Source organism: Emydura macquarii, unplaced genomic scaffold (assembly GCF_026122565.2).
Source record: "Emydura macquarii macquarii isolate MOO-44397 ecotype Brisbane River unplaced genomic scaffold, CSIRO-AGI_Emac_v2 contig_2184, whole genome shotgun sequence".
In the NCBI taxonomy this organism is placed as follows: Eukaryota; Metazoa; Chordata; order Testudines; family Chelidae; genus Emydura; species Emydura macquarii.
This window is the reverse complement of record NW_027132321.1, coordinates 2,599,551-2,615,228: the sequence shown is the minus strand read 5'-3', so window position 1 is coordinate 2,615,228 and position 15,678 is coordinate 2,599,551. Positions and strand designations below refer to the sequence as shown.

The window sequence follows — 15,678 nt, the reverse complement described above, 5'->3', positions numbered from 1 at the left end:
CTTTTTAATATATTGCCCTCCCCATACATTTTGATGTCTCAGACCCTTCAACTTATATTGGGGTTAAAATGTGATACATAGACCTAGATTCAGTTTTAAGCTAGAAATTATGTTTGAATCTATAGAGCAGCAAAAATAAAGATTGGGTGAGGAGACAAAGGGAATGGCTTCTGTGTCAATGGGGTTTGGTGCAAAATTGCACACAGTGAGTTTAGCATACAAAGTATAAAAACTATTGAGGCATCTCAAGTGACTGAAGATTCACTTTGTGAACAGCTTTCACAATAGTAAAAATGTGGCAAAAATATGTGCAGCCTCTTGAAATAGGGGATCTTATAGTGGTAAGGAAATGTATGCGTCAATGTTACACCAAGAGAATACAGTTGTCACCTGCTTGTGATAGGAGCTATTATTTTGCTTCATAATAAACAGCATGTTGGAAAAATTCTGACAAAACATTTATTATCTGCATTTGCCCATTCATCAAAATTGAAACGTTTTGCAGAGACAGTTCATTTTTGCCGAAGTCCCGCCGGAACCCAGGCAGGCTTCCATCGGAATCCTCTCTGGGTCCCTGCCAGCTCACCCACCCAGTTCCGTGACAGCCTCTGGCTTCCAGGCTCACAGTTCCTTGGCAGCCTGCCTGGCGAGCTGATAGGGAGCTTGGAAGCCTTGGGTGTCCTCCTTCACAGCTCCTCAACGGCCCAGGCTTCCAGGGCCTGTGGCTGCGAGGCAGCTCACCAGAGGGACTGCTCTTGTGAGGTAGCCTACGTTTTTCTTGGAAGCTGTGGTAGCCTGATGCAGGAACGAGAAAAGCAATTTTAAAATGCAAAATCATGTCAGTGTTTTAGTTTAAAAAATGTCTACTCTGTGGCCTGGCAGTTTCTGGTTGCTCCTAGGGACAGCTTGAGAACACCAGAGGTGGGGAAGAGGATAAAATCTAAGTGCCCAGTAGAGGGAAGTTGAGAGAGATTTAAGCAAGAGATACAGAAGGAGTGAGATGGCAGCAGTGGTTAGGCAAGGTGAGCTTTTTAACGGTGTTAGAATACTACCCCGAGCAAAGGTCTTTGACTTGCATTTTGTTTGATCCCACTAAAACTCCTTGATGGTGTAGACAATCATTAAGTACAGTTGTTGGGATACTATTTCTTATTTATCATACATGCATTTCTTTAAAGTCACCCTCTTAATTGCTACAAAAAACACTGGTTTAAGCTTGGGAGATATTCATATTTAAGATGCAGTATGAATCTAAAATGCTTCTTCTAGGAATGATTCCAGAGTGAAAAGCCACCTTTTAAAAATTGTATTGTACTATCATTTGAATTTTAAAATCCTTTAAACTTAAGAACTAGTTTCCTCTTCTGCTCTCACTGGCAAAAAAAAAAATTGTATCGATTACATTATATGGGTCTAAAAATTAATAAACGTGTGAAGCTGTGTTTGGCCAAATTCTCCTCTTAAGCATTACGCCATTGTTGGAAGGGAGAAAGCCAGTGAGTTTACCCACGGCTCTTTGCTGCTGCTGCTGTTGTTGATTTTAGAAACATCATTATTGTTTCTAAAACCAGTGAAGGATACTTAGTGACCATCTAGCACCTTACCATGTCATTTACAAAACCCAAGTACGTAAACAAGGAAATGCCTAGTTAAAAACATCATCAATCATACCCTGTTTACATAACAAATTACTTGATCAGAATAAAGCATATTTCAGCAAGCAACCTCAGTTCTGCTCCATGTTGAATCTTTTACCAAAAGTCTCAAAATAGTGCCACAACTTTATGAAGAAACATGAAAATTATATATGATTTGAAATTAATGACATACAGTACGATTCAGCAGACCACAGATGGAAGGGGACCACACACAAAATCAGTTTGCCTAGTGTTTGTGTCCTGTAACATTGACTTGTTTTGATGGTGCTGGAGGGAGAAAGGAAATACCTGACTCTTCCTTTATAGGAGAGCGAAAGCTGTCAAGAACTTTTCCATATTGTAAAAAATCCTGTGCTGAAAACTTTTAGTAGCTATAGATCAAGAGCAGAGAAATGCCTAAATGCAGCTGTGTGTTATGGCTCCTCAGGAGGCCTTTTATTCTAGTGTGGTTTGGTACATATGAACTGTGTACTTCACTGTGACCTTGTGTTTCCACATACAGATACACAGCACTTCCTGTGGAAGCAGCTCTACTGAGTCTCTTTTGTAGACATAATTGATAAAAGCTCAGCTTCCCCCCAGAAACACACAACTTAGGTAGGCTCCTTTCTTTCTGTTCCCAGAGTAGCACTCATTAGTATTAAATCTGCAGTGGTACTGCAGTCCATTTAGAGGGGAGCCTGCCAATTACAGCCAGTGACAGAAGTGTTTTGGTCTAATTTGAGGATGCAGTGTGTGTTGGTCTCTGAGCTTTGCCTCTGGCTTCCCCTCCGTTGTCTTTGTCTGTTTGGCACATGTCCCTAACAACTTTCTGCAAATGTAGACCAAGGGGACAAAAAATAAGTCTCGCCATTTGAGCCCCTCAAGCTGTAGATAGATGCACAGAGGTAGGAAGCATTTTAAAATGCACAGCAAGGAAGTAGGCAGTCACTTACTTAAAGTGCATGTTTTGATGCTTACCAACTAAAAGTTTTATTGAAAAAAAAAAAGGCTAAGACAGATCAGTGTATTTGTGCATAGTATCACTTTTTCGGAGTCTAAATTAATTGCTTCTTTTAAATGTTTCTCTCTGGTTTATCTTGGATGAATTGCGGTACAGAACTAAGGTCTCAAAAAAGGAAAACTTTTAACCTGGTGTTTAACTTTAATCATGTGAGTAGTCACACTGAAACTGACTGGGACTGCTCAGATGATTTGCAGAATTGGGGCCTAAGTTATAAAAGTCTCTGATGGGAGTGATCATCACAACTTACATAATGAGAGATCCTACAAGGTTTATGGTAGGAACTAGGATTCTTTGTGGAAGTGCTTTATAGAGAGCACATAATCAGCTGAGTTTTAGGAAAGGATCTGTCCAAACCTTTTTGTCTGAATCGTTCATGGAAGAAAGCTTGATGGTGAACATTGTGCCATATCTGGCTGAACGAAATGAAGACTGTACAGAAGCAGTAGCACCAGTATGTGTAGTCTGAGATGTCCATAACATACTGAACTCTCTGAATTACATTTTTTTTCTTTTTAATGTAAAACCGCATATCCAATGACATACATGAAGAACAAAAGCATTCTTCGAATAGTTAGTTGATAGTTTTCTTGGCTAGTCATTAGCTTTACTGTGTGGGCAAATGTGTCCATGAAACTTATTGTGGTATCTGATACTCGGAAACAGAGATTAATTGACCTATTTAAGAGTTATTTAAACTGATCTGTTGTGGTTACCTTACATTTTGAGCAAGTAATGTAACTAGAGTGTTGCCATAACCAAATTGATCTTGGGCGAAAGTTCCCTTTTTAAATCAAATAATATGTTTTCCACTTGCTCTTGAAAATGAATTCAACACATATGAATATGTTAAAGGAAATAATGTAATTACCGTATTGAATTGCTTCCTAGCATTGAAATAGTCCAGGGTCTAATTCTGTTTACTAAGTCTTATTTTTAGGGCGTTATAACTCACCTATAAAGATTCACTTCTAGCTAAAAAATGTGGCATTCCAAGTGTCTGCACTGCCCAGGAACAAATTTCTGTATGAATGTCCAAAAAACCACTTGCCTGATGTTTAACTCACAGAAGGACAAAAATTTTAATTCGGTCTCTTTCCTCAGGTCAGGGGCCTTGTCTCCCTAATTCAGGTGAGCTTTTGTACAAAAGGTAAAGGCCTGGAGTACATAGTCGGGGGGGGGGTCCACAAAGGAAGATCCATGAAAAAAGGTTGAGTGATTTTAAATGAGAGAGGGTTGGGTCCTGATGCACAGGAAGTGGGCATGAAGAAAGGATAAACGTACAACAGGGAAAAATCTTGCATTAGTAGGGGATAACCTGGTTGAGTCAATGAGTCTTTCCATCCCTCAAATGCAACATTCTGTAAATGGGGGCACAGGTTAGAGAGATGTGGTGGGGGGTGGGAACAGGACAGTGAGTAGTTAGGAGCTCTCTCTTTGTGAAGAAAGAAATAAGCTGGAGCTAAACTTTACCTTTTTTGTCTCTGGTTCTTTGAGGAAACTGTTTTCTGCCTGTGTGTTTTTTGTTGATTTTGGCAGGGTAGGGAGAAGAAACATAATTTGTTGGTTGTACTGTGGTGTTACTCATGCCAAGCAGAGCTTCCTTGAGGTTCTGCAGAAATGGAAAGTGCTGTAACTTAGAGGCACTTGCACCCTTGCCATCCTTTAGACCAGGTCTGTTACCGCTGTCATCAGCCTGTGGCTTTGGATGGAGCAATCTCAAAGGGTTACAGCTGCTAGATAAAGAAGATGCAAAAAGGGTGGTTGCATCAGCCAGGTAGGAAGGGAGCACAGGTTACCCAAGCCAGGGAAAAGAGGTTGGGAGAGCTTCCTTCTGCTTTTCGGAGAGGATGGGGAGCTGTGCTGTTTGCAATAGTGTTTGGGCAGCCTGAGCAGCCTTCAAAGGGAAGGTCCTGGAAACGTGAATAGATGGTTATGCAATCTTATCTGGGAAAAAAGCCGTAAGTCCCTTTCTTTCTATTATTTGTATGAGATGAGGGCTCGTTATTTTGAGTACTTAGTGAGAGATGGTCCCTACCCCAAAGAATTTACAATCTAAATAGGAAGGAGCAGCTAAGGCACAGACAGATGAAGCAACTTGCCCAACATCAGACAGCAAGGCTGTGGTACAGCTGGCAATTGAACCCAATGTCCAGGCCAGTCTTAACAAGCAAGGTAACTCTTCATCTTCAGTGGTTCATGGCTGGTTCAGTTATTAGCTAACATGTATTGACAGATTCTTGTTTCTTTAACAGAAGGTCAAGTGTGATTTCACAAGAATGAGAATCTAGTTAGAAACCTATCTTACTAAGTTCCACTGGCGAAAAATAGTGCTTTCTAGTGAACACCGCTCATGACTTCATCAATAATGAACACTTACAGAGTGCTTTTCATCTGTAGATCCTATAATTTTTGTGAAGGTGGACATTATCATTGGCCCAGTTTACATTTGGGTAAACTGAACAGAAGTAAAGCAACTTGCCCAATGTTACATGACAGCTCAGTGGCAGAGATGCCCACTCAGCTACACACAATGCAATTGGTGTGTTAGTTAACTGTTCATTCATATAGAACAGGGGTGGCCAAACTTACTGACCCCCCCCTGAGACTCCCTTCCCCACTAGGCAGAATCCTCTAGCCCCACCAGCCTGCCTCAGGGCAGAAGCTCCGAACTCCCCATCCCAGTCAGGTAGGTGGAGAAGGGGGGACATAGGGGTCTCCGTGAGCCTCACTTTAACTGTAAAAGCCGCCCCTGATATAGAAGCTGCATATTTCTCTTGTAGAGCTGAGAATGTGTTCTTTTTCAGGTCTCTTGGGCTACTACATACAACAATTTTGATAAATTAATTTGCAGATGGCATAGCATAAATTAGATTTTTATTGCAGCAGCTCTGCTCTACCATGTGGCTTTGCTACAGTCTCTGCCGATTAAGATTAATCTGACAGCTGAGGCATAAACTTAAAATACTTTGCTCTAATTCAGCTGGTCTCATGAGCTCCCTGTAGTAACGTAAACCTGGTTTGCATCTCTTAAAGTGCATTGGATGCAATACAATAATTTGGGATTGGGTTAATAACACAAATGGTGGCTCAGGTATGACTTTAGACTTCATCAAATATTTTATTGGGTGTATTTACATATTTTAAAAACAAAACATGCAACATAGTAACCCATGTCAGTTCTAAATAGGTGTCGCTATGATCCCTACATTAAATTTGACTACAGCAACAAACTGCCCAATTGTAAAATTTCTCATAAATGTACCAACCGTAATCACTGAAAACAAAAGTTAATGTTCTCGTGCGGCCGATTTCTGATGTCTCCTCGGTTATAGGACTATACTTTCCTAACTTGTGCACTAGAGATTTCTTTTTGGACTACAAGAGTGTCCAGATTTCTGCAATACTTCTATATATGAAATAAGCTTTCAAAGGCTCGAGTGCAAAGCTTATTCAAAATGAAGTCTAAAAGTAGCAAGAATAATAGCCTCCCCACCTCCTTCTGAATAGCCATATCCAAGTTTGCAGGTATATCTCTTTCAAGGTAAGTTTGATGTTTCTGGTTCACTGCAAAAGGGCGAAAAAATCCAAAGGGAATAAGACTGATTGTAAGCAGCACTTTTCTTTCCTGAAGAATGAAATTGCCTTTGTGTTTTGGGGAGAACAAAAACCATGGGAGAGGAGTAAATATTTAGCTTTGTCCATTCTGCATAATAAACATTCAGAATTTTAGAACAAAATATTTCCATCACCCTGAGTATTGTTTGAATAATTCCAGTTAATAGAAATTGTTCCGTTTTCTGTTCTGTGCAGATGTGGTCATGTCTGTATAGAACTAGCCATTTGATGTATACTTGAAGCTCAGTAGAAACATTAGTCACCGCCCTCAGTATCATTTCCTTCTCTATTTTGGCTGTCTTATCCGGTTAATAGTATAGCATGTTTAAGAAGGTTCATTTTATAAGTAGGAGTTTAAATATTAGTAGCTTCCTCTGTGTTCCTGCCCCTTCTCCCCCACTTTTTAAAAGCCAAGCTATTTGTGTATGACTCATTTATTAGTGACTAAAATAAAAAAATCTTGCTCATCTGGAAGCTGTAGCTCATTCTTCAGAGAGATTTTTCCCTTAATGGGCAATTTTTCTAGAATGAAACTCACTCTAGTACTGAGGGCCTTCTTGTAGCCCCTCAGCTCCATTTCAAACTTCCAACTGAGGTGTAAATGGGGTTTGGAAAGGTGTGGAGAGCTTTGGGGGTGAATTTTGGGAATTGTTTAACTGTTGATTTTAAGCACAGACTGCAGATTTGCTGAAATCTGCTCGCTTCATCCTTCATGTAAGGAACCAGATAATGATTTTTTCTTGAAGGGAGGAAACAAGCGTGAATGCACAGTGAAAGCAGTAGAAGAGTGTTTAACTGTTTGTCTTCATCAGAATATCTTCCAGCTCTCTGTACACAGTTTGCTGAGGCTATATCCCAACTTAGTGAATCTGGAGTAGGTTTTGGTCATAGATGAGATAGTGACCATACAAAAGTTTTCGGTTTTATCTTCATTCAGAATACAGCAGTTTTGCTAGGGACAGTGTCATTTGTGAATCTCGAGAGGGGCAGTTTCTCCCAACTTGAAAATACATTTAGTGCTAGTTAGAAGTACTGACTTGACATCCTTGGAAACTGAAGTCCAGTTTGTCTATGGTATATAGGCTTCCCCACACCTACCTGAAATGTCTGTCTGGTCCTGGGGAGGGCCCACTTCAAGGTGAGAGTGTAGTTGGTATCAGTGGTTCCTGTGCTGAGCCTGACAAGAATAGTTCCTATGATGTGCTCACATTATCCACTGGAAAATGGACTGAGATCAGTAACTCATTGCAAAGAGAAAATCCACATGTGTCCAGACATTTGCCAATGCTTAAAGGCTTACAAGCTAAATTGCTACTGTACCTGAAATTACAGCTGTAGGTCTTCATCATATATCTATGTTAGAGAGGAAATCTGAGACAGTTCAGCATGGAAACTGCCCCCGCTGCCATGTGAGCCCCCCAGCGGGCGGGCGGTTGGGTGGGACATTTCAAGAGATTTGAATCGGACTTAACAGCTGTAAGTTTTTAAACTAATAACTTCACTAACTAATCACATCACTGGGAGCTGCCATATATACAGCATACCGAAAAATCATACTCACTATTTATCACACTGCCGGCACTGAAAAATGCAGTGAACCAATGCAAGTAGAGGATTCTACTGTTGTTCAGAAACTCAGTCGCTGTGATGTAAACTGAATCTATAGATGTTTTTAAACTGGCTTCTCACTGGAGTAAGTCTTTATTGGGAGAGAAGGTATCTTCTTGACAAATAAATTGTGTCTCTGGTTGTATGGAAATAAGGGACACCTCAGAACTTTCTTTCTTGTGTGCGGACCCATTGAGTTTATCCCTGTGCAATTCCATCAGGAGAAGCACTTTCAAAGTTGTAAATATGACCTGCTCTGACTTTCAAGATGCAAGCATTCAGTTAAAACCCATTCAAAATTTCCATCCAGCTAACTTTCAGCACTACAAATTATTTACCATTATTGGACATAGGCATACTGTACGTTTCTATGACTTGCATTTGGACTGATCGCTGTTTCACTTAAAATGAAAACCCAATCCTTTCTCATAAGATGTATTCCTTTCTTTCTTGAAAGTTGTTATTCAGTCATGACTAGTAGGTGTTAGTATTTAAACTTCAAAAGTGTTTTCCCCTCAGTCAATTTAATTGAGATCAAAGATGACTCTTGCAACCATATTCCTGTGTGTAAAATCTAGGGGCTGTTGAGGAGGTCTTTTCAAACTCATTCTCATAACACTTTCTTGTTGATAACTCATGATTTTGAATTTTGACATTTTGGCTTGTATTTTTTTGAACCTAAGATATATGGGGATAGCTTATTAGTAGCAAAAGTATATTGGGGGGAAGAGGGTATAGACAAGGATATGGTCTTAGGACAGGACCAAGAGCCAGGAACTCCTGAGTTCTTAGCTCTTCCACTAGCCTCCCTCCATGGCTTTGGGTAAGTTGCTTCACCTCTGAACTCTTGCTTCATCTGTATAATGGGTATAATAATACTTACCTACTGCACAGGGAAGGTTTTGAAGCTAATTAATATTTGTAAATTATTTTGAGTTTTTTGAGCTGGGAAGTATTACAGACATACAAATTCTAAAGTTTTACCAAAGCCCTACTGTTGGAATGTATTGCATTTAAATTGCTACTAGATTATATTACATTTAAGCAGGTACCTAAACAACGAAGAGCTTTAATACTTTTTTGTGGAGCAGGGTTTGGGTGGCTAGAGGCCAAGCTCTTTACCTTTTTGAATTTCTTCTGAAAAAGTATTACAGTGTGAATTTCAATCTATAATAAAATGTTTAACTCTAATATAAACCAGGAAACACATGGTCTGTAAATGCACACCTGCAGACACAACAACTAATAGCTTTTAGTGGTAGACACAAATGATACAAACAGAGCCTTCTCCACTGTAGGCCAGAACTTATGAAAAGCATCCCATCTCTTGTACTGAATTGTTTACATTTTCCCACTGTGCAAATTTGGTATTTGTAAAAACAAATTCAGTAGTACATGGTGAGGGCATGGACATAGTAAGGAATATATTCAAAGATACAATTGGGGAGTTACCCAATTCCTGTAGGTTTTTCAGTAGGAGCTGGACTATCTAACTAACCTTTGGAACCTTGAGGTTATCCCCTATGCTGTAAAAAGTAATATTTAAAATGAATAACTTAGAAATCAAGGGACAGCAAATACAGTGGAATGCATCTGTTGAGAAGAATTGATAGTATTGAAGTATGAAAGGCCTTGCAGAGGGGAAAGGAAAAGAGCAGGGCTTTGAAAACATATCTGGATCTGAGGCTAAACCTAGCTAGCAAAAGGACCCTGGACAAAAGCAACCACATGCTATATACATCTTTGGCCAGTAAAACCCAATACAAGAGGAACAGCGGGCAGGCTGTTTAAACATTGATTTTACAATGATGCATGGGAAGAGGGAATGTTACTGTCCTCCCTAGACTGTTTCAAGCAGGAATCTATGGACTATAGATTTATTTCTATCATTTTCTGGTGTATGAAAACCAGTGTCCATTATAAGATAATTATTTGTAGGGAATTTCTGTATAAAACTAAATATTACACATATATTAAAGAATTAACTTGTGCTAGTGACTGAAACTTCTAAAGAAACCGGCAGCGGCACTAGCACATAAAAAGCTGCCCTGAGGTTGTTTGTGGTAATGGAACTTCTCCCCTGGTTAACATACACGATGAAGACTAGATTGGAATGCAGTTCTGAGCTGCTGATGCCTTTTTGATGTGCATACCAAGGGCGTTTTACCAGATGCTTGGTAACTAGAGAGCAAACATAGGGTCGTTTTAGGCTTAAATCTAAATTGTAGGTGGTGCATGCTACCCAAAGCAAGGTGGTAAGTGCTGGAGGACTCTCTTATTCTCTCAAAAGCATTAGGGTTGTGGTTCATAGTGAGGCTGATCATCAGTACTGAGGCTCCCTCAGTTAGCTGGATGGCTGAGTGAGAGAAGCACTACCACACAAACAGTACGGCCCTGTCATGTAAAGTTCAGGGACAGGCTTTGCTTATTGTTTTAATAAGACAGTGTGTTATTGTATTAATACAAATGGCTTGTATGCCTGGATAGCTCATGACCTTGATCTCTCCCTCCCCCCTTAGAGAGAGGCTCCAAGTTGGGAGCAAAAATGGTACAGTGGATACAGCACTGGCCTAGGATATAGGAGACACGGGTTCATTTCCCTGCTCCAGCACTTACCCTCCTGTGTGGCCTTAGTCAAGTCACTCAGCTTATCTGAGCCTGAATTCCCTATTTGTAAAATGGGGATAATAATGCTTCCCTACTTCAGAGTAGAGTTGTGAGGCTAGATACATGAAAAGATTGTGAGGTACTTTAAGATCTACTGATGAAAAATGCTATATAAGAAATAGACATCATTATTATCGATAATTGGGTGCTTTATGCTCATACTATCATTTAATTGCAAGTGCAATTTTGTAAGCATATTTGCTAGCAGATAGCCTTCTAAATACCTGATTTTAAGACACAATGGCAACCAGTTTTTGACTATGCTAATGGCCACCATATCTTGAGATATAGAGAAGTATTTCGATCTTTCCTTCTACCCCACCGTGTGCTAGACAACTGTCCACTGCCCTCTTTAGCATTGTACTCGTGCCTGGACAGAAAGAAAGTCAGGGTTATAACAGTTTTTTATTCATAGTGTGGAAGGGGCATCACAACCGTTCTAGGAAATCTTTCCCTAAGTTTCTATAACTGGGCTGTCACATCTACATTGCAAACAAAAAACTATGTTAGAATGAGAGTGCTTGAGCAGTGCCAGACTAGGTTGATTTGTAGAATGGGACTTTCAAGTATACCGGCTCACTGGCCTAAAGCTAAAGCAAGTGTGATTCAATTTACAGACTTCTGAAATTGAAGGTCAAAAACCTCTTAAGAAGGCTAACCATTTGGGCATTGGATGCAGGCAGCGGGGGGAATTCAGGATTAATTCTAAAGTTGTGTACTCATGAGGAAATAGACAGCACAGATCTAAAATTGTGAGAATATAATGAAGCAGCCACCCAGCAGGGCATTACATCAAGTTGTTGTTTTTTCCAATGTTGTCTCTCTAATGTTAATATTGTTTCTGATAGCCAAACGCTACAGGGAAGTTGCAGGACTTGAATTGGGAGAGTTGCACAGGAGGTAGCCTATGAATTGATACAGAGGCATGCGCCATAATAAAAAAAAGTTTGAGAACCACTGCCCCAGCAGTCTTTTTTTTTTTTCTTTTTTTAAGTGCCTTTCGGCTTGTAAGTCTTGTCTGTGGGGAGTCACAATGCAAACTACAATATAAACGGAGCTTTATGCACGTTGGGGTGTTCTGTAATACAGCCTGGGTTAATTTCCCACCTGCAAGATTGTAGTATACAGAGTAGCTGTGGACTCAGCCAGTCAGTGTTGCCGATCCCAAGTATTAAAAAATGGAGTGAAGTCCCAGAATATAATGAGATTTAAATACAGATTGGATTTTTGAAATTTGTATTTTGGCTTTAGAGCCTTTGGGTGCACTTGGGTACCAGAAAGGTACTTTGGGACCGGGGGGGAGAGAAGAGATGAGATACTCCTGGAACCCTCAGATGGTACAAGCAGAGGCGATAAGAAAAACACACAATATCCCGAGTGCTGCAAACACTGGCAACATAATGTGAATTGCGCGTGTGCTTGTTTAGAAAGGAGACAAACAGGTAATTACTGAAAGTTACAGTGCTTGCTCTGGAGCCCCAGCATCGTATATCTCTTCTAAAGCTAGGGTCCACAGTTTTGTCCTCTGCAATTCAGTGGGTTAGAAACCTTCTGAAGGCCTATACCAGCTCCACTGGGATTGGAGAGCAATACTCTATCTGTAAATCCAGCTGTTTGTTTACTGTCTTTGCTGGTTGGCCAGCCTCTTTCATTGGTTTTTACTAGACAGACTGACTAATATCTGGTAATGGAGCTGCCTAATATTTCATGGCCTTTGCCTGACACTGTGGAGTTGATTTGAAGATTAAAAAAAACAGAAACAAAAACCCTTGGAGTTTTGTTAGAGAAAAAATATGGGAACAAAACATAAAGCAATTGATGGAAAATTTTTGTAAAACCTTCCTTATGTTGTAGTAGTGTTTAGTGTAACACAATACTTTCTATGCAGTGTCAGCCTATTTGCATAATGTGATGTAAGTAAGAATAAACAGTGGGAGGAGGAAGGCTGGTGAGAATAACATCAGATGATTTAGGCTTGCTATAAAATTATGTTGATCTGTTGCAATTTGGGGAAGTGTGATGTTCTCTGAGCTTCTGGAAACCCATGTCTAGGAGCATTGTGCTTTTAATCTCTCTTCAGAGAGTAGCTTAATGACCATGATAATGATTCAACTCCTTAATTGTATTAATTACAGTAATTGCATCAAGTGTTTTATGACTGAGCTTGCAAGACATATCATAGAAGTATTTTGTACTATTTGTTTTTTTTAAATCTTGTTGACCCAATATACATTGCCTCCAATTTCAAAGCATTTTCCATGGGTGATTTGAGAAGGTCACAAATGCAGGGTACTGGTCAACTATGCTCACTTTCAGGTTTTCTAATTGACCTCTTAACAGTACTTGTACTTAACAGTCATGGATTTGTTTAGAAAGGGACCCAAGGGAACGGTATGTGTTCAAGGCTTTGTTCCCAGGTCTGCGAGGTTGAGGAGCTCTGCAGGACTAGTACAGTCTATCCTTGGGAGGTGAAAGGCGAGAGGAAAACGAGGGACTCAGTGGACATTATGGGAGATTAAAGATCAACCCATGGTTATTCTACCCCTGTATTTGTCACTGGGATGACTGCTGCTGAAATACTGTGTCCAGTTCTGGTGTCCATAATTGAAGAAGGACGTTAATAAATTGGAGAGGGTTCAGAGAAGAGCCACAAGAAGCCTTTATTGTTATAGACTCAAGGAGCTCAGTCTATTTAGTTTAGAATAGAGGAAGTTAAGGGGTGACTTGATTAGTATAATCCATAAGTATAAGTACCTACCTGGGGAACATATGTTTGAGAACGGGCTCTTCAGTCTAATAAAGAAAGGTAAAACATGATCCAATGGCTGGAAGTTGAAGCTAGACAAATTCAAATGGGAAATAAGATGTAATTTTTTAACAATGAGGGTAATTAATCATGGAATAGTTTACCAAAGGTCATGGTGGAGTCTGATCGTTTTTAAATCAAGATTGGATGTTTTTATAAAAGGTCAGCTGTAGGAATTATTTTTGAGAAGTTCTGTGGCCTGTGTTAACTCAGCAGGTCGCAATGGTCCCTTCTGGCCTTGGAATCTGTGAATCTATTATTTAACTTGTGTTTAAACAGTCAAACTTGCACCATTCCAGAAGTGACTCCAAAGCACCTTGAAGTTTGTGACTTTGGGGTAGTTTAATTACAATAGGCAAAAGTTGGTCTGAGTTCATTTGGAGGAACAAAACAGTTAATGGCTTGAAACTGAAACCAAAAACAGGACTGCTCTGTAAACTGTAAAGCAAGAATTAGATTTGATTATTATGGTACACTATCCTTTTAAAAAGTGTTTTGAAATATTTAAATTGCAAATGTTTTTGTCCTTTCAATCCCTTGTAGGGAGCTTGGCAAACACCTCCAGTAGGGCTGTTAACACTGATGAAAGATCTTTATGCCAAGGTATGAGTTTTTCATGTTCTCAGCATATATTCAAATGAGATTGCCAATTATGAAAGTGTGGGGGTTGGGGAGGCAAGAAGGGAAGTTTAAGAATGACTAATTTATAATACAAGTGGTTGGTTTTTTTTTTAAACTATCTAAACCTTGTTTCCTGCACTTACAAAAAGTTGGAGGTGTGTGTTACTTCTTCCAAACTCCATCCATAGTGGTGCGAGCCATGCCCTTTTGAAGGCAACTCTAGATTCTTTCAGGGGCAATCAGCAATGTGGATACTTACTATGCTTTAAAAAAAGTCCATTGTCACTGTCTTGTTTAAATGGGGGGACTTGTCTTCAGTCATGCTGCACATTTCATCAGGATATGCAAAACCCTCAGACCACGCTTCTGCCCCGTTCTCCACATGCTTAGCAACAGACACTCCCCTGATGTTACTTGTGGTTCCATCAACAGTTGCTGGAGGAAGGGGGAACCAACCAAATGTAAACCACCTTATTCAAACATATAAAATTGTACTCATCTAGTTATGTTTGAAAGAGCTTGCGTCACATTTCAGGTTAGTGAGAAATTCTTATGCTTGACATCTGTTCAGTGTTGGGTTGGGTTGGCTTCCCCCCATTCCCCCCCCCCCCCCCATGTTAGGAATTTCCTGGTGAGTTGCTAGGGTTTTTTGGGAAGGAGGTGTAAAAAAGGGGTTGGACCAGCTGTGAGTTCCAGAAGGGCTTCCCAAAGACAATCCTCATATTTATTATAAAGTCACAAGTATTTAAATCCTCTTAATGGTTGCAGGTAAAGCTTTTGAAAATAGAGACTGGCTGACAGATGTCTTAATTCCCCCTCCCCTCCAATCCCGCTTATATAGTGTTTCAGTGTATGCATTTACTTAAATCTTGTGTAAAATCTATCTGTGTCTGTGCACAAGCACAGTAGCTGGTTTTACATAGCACAGATGTGTGTGAAAATGGGATTGAGCCCTTTCGTGAAATATTAACTGTCTGAAGGAACATGTCATGGATTGGATTTCCTGGCTCCCTGTCCACTGCTCAAGTTACAGTCTTGCCTCTTCCTCTGTGGCCACTGTGCAGTACAAAATGAACATTACTTGTTTACTTTACAGGGCAGATATGAGGAATAATTAGTGCTTGTAGAGTGTTTTGAAGATGTAGAGAGCTGTTTAAGAGCTGCATGCTGTCATTGCTGTCACCCTTCACAGGATTGAGCCTTTAATAGTATGTTCCACCCTTTGATCAGCCCTTTCCATTCAAATCTGCATGTTTCTGTACTTGCAACAAATGTATTAAATTCTTATCTTGGTAAACAACACAGTTCTTAAACCTGGAATGCCACCGCACTTGACTTGAGCAATAAATAAAATTGCCCTCTCCTGATAGGACACGATCTTTCACAGCGTGCGATGTGTGTGAAGAGATTATGTAATTAAAACAGGCATTCTGAGCTACTTCTGGCATCTGCTGTCGTGCTGAAACATGGAATCATTTGGGATCCCACAAACAGTTTTCATTCTGCTTTAATACTGAGTTAACAATTGTCAAAATTGACAGGCCCGATCCCGGTCCCATGGAAGTCAGCAACAGTTCTGTCCTTTTACTTTAATTGGATCATGTCTCAATTTTTTTGCTGCATTTTTGCAAAAAAGGGTTTTTTTTGTTTGTTTGTTTTTTGTCAAGAGCTCCTGCAGTGCTCTTTGGGTATATATA

The 15,678-nt window shown here is 39.9% G+C and overlaps 1 protein-coding gene across 4 annotated transcripts in view; it reads left to right on the top strand.

The window, feature by feature from the left end:
• The window catches only part of RAP1A (RAP1A, member of RAS oncogene family), a 64,414-nt gene that overhangs the window by 19,090 nt on the left and 29,646 nt on the right, over positions 1 to 15,678 (top strand). For 2 of the 4 annotated variants that reach the window (XM_067558809.1, XM_067558810.1), the window contains one exon: positions 13,904 to 13,963. The exons of the other annotated variants lie outside the window; for them this stretch is intronic. The gene's annotated coding sequence lies outside the window, so the exon portion shown is untranslated. The remainder of the gene's footprint in view (positions 1 to 13,903; positions 13,964 to 15,678) is intronic. 4 annotated transcript variants of the gene reach the window in all.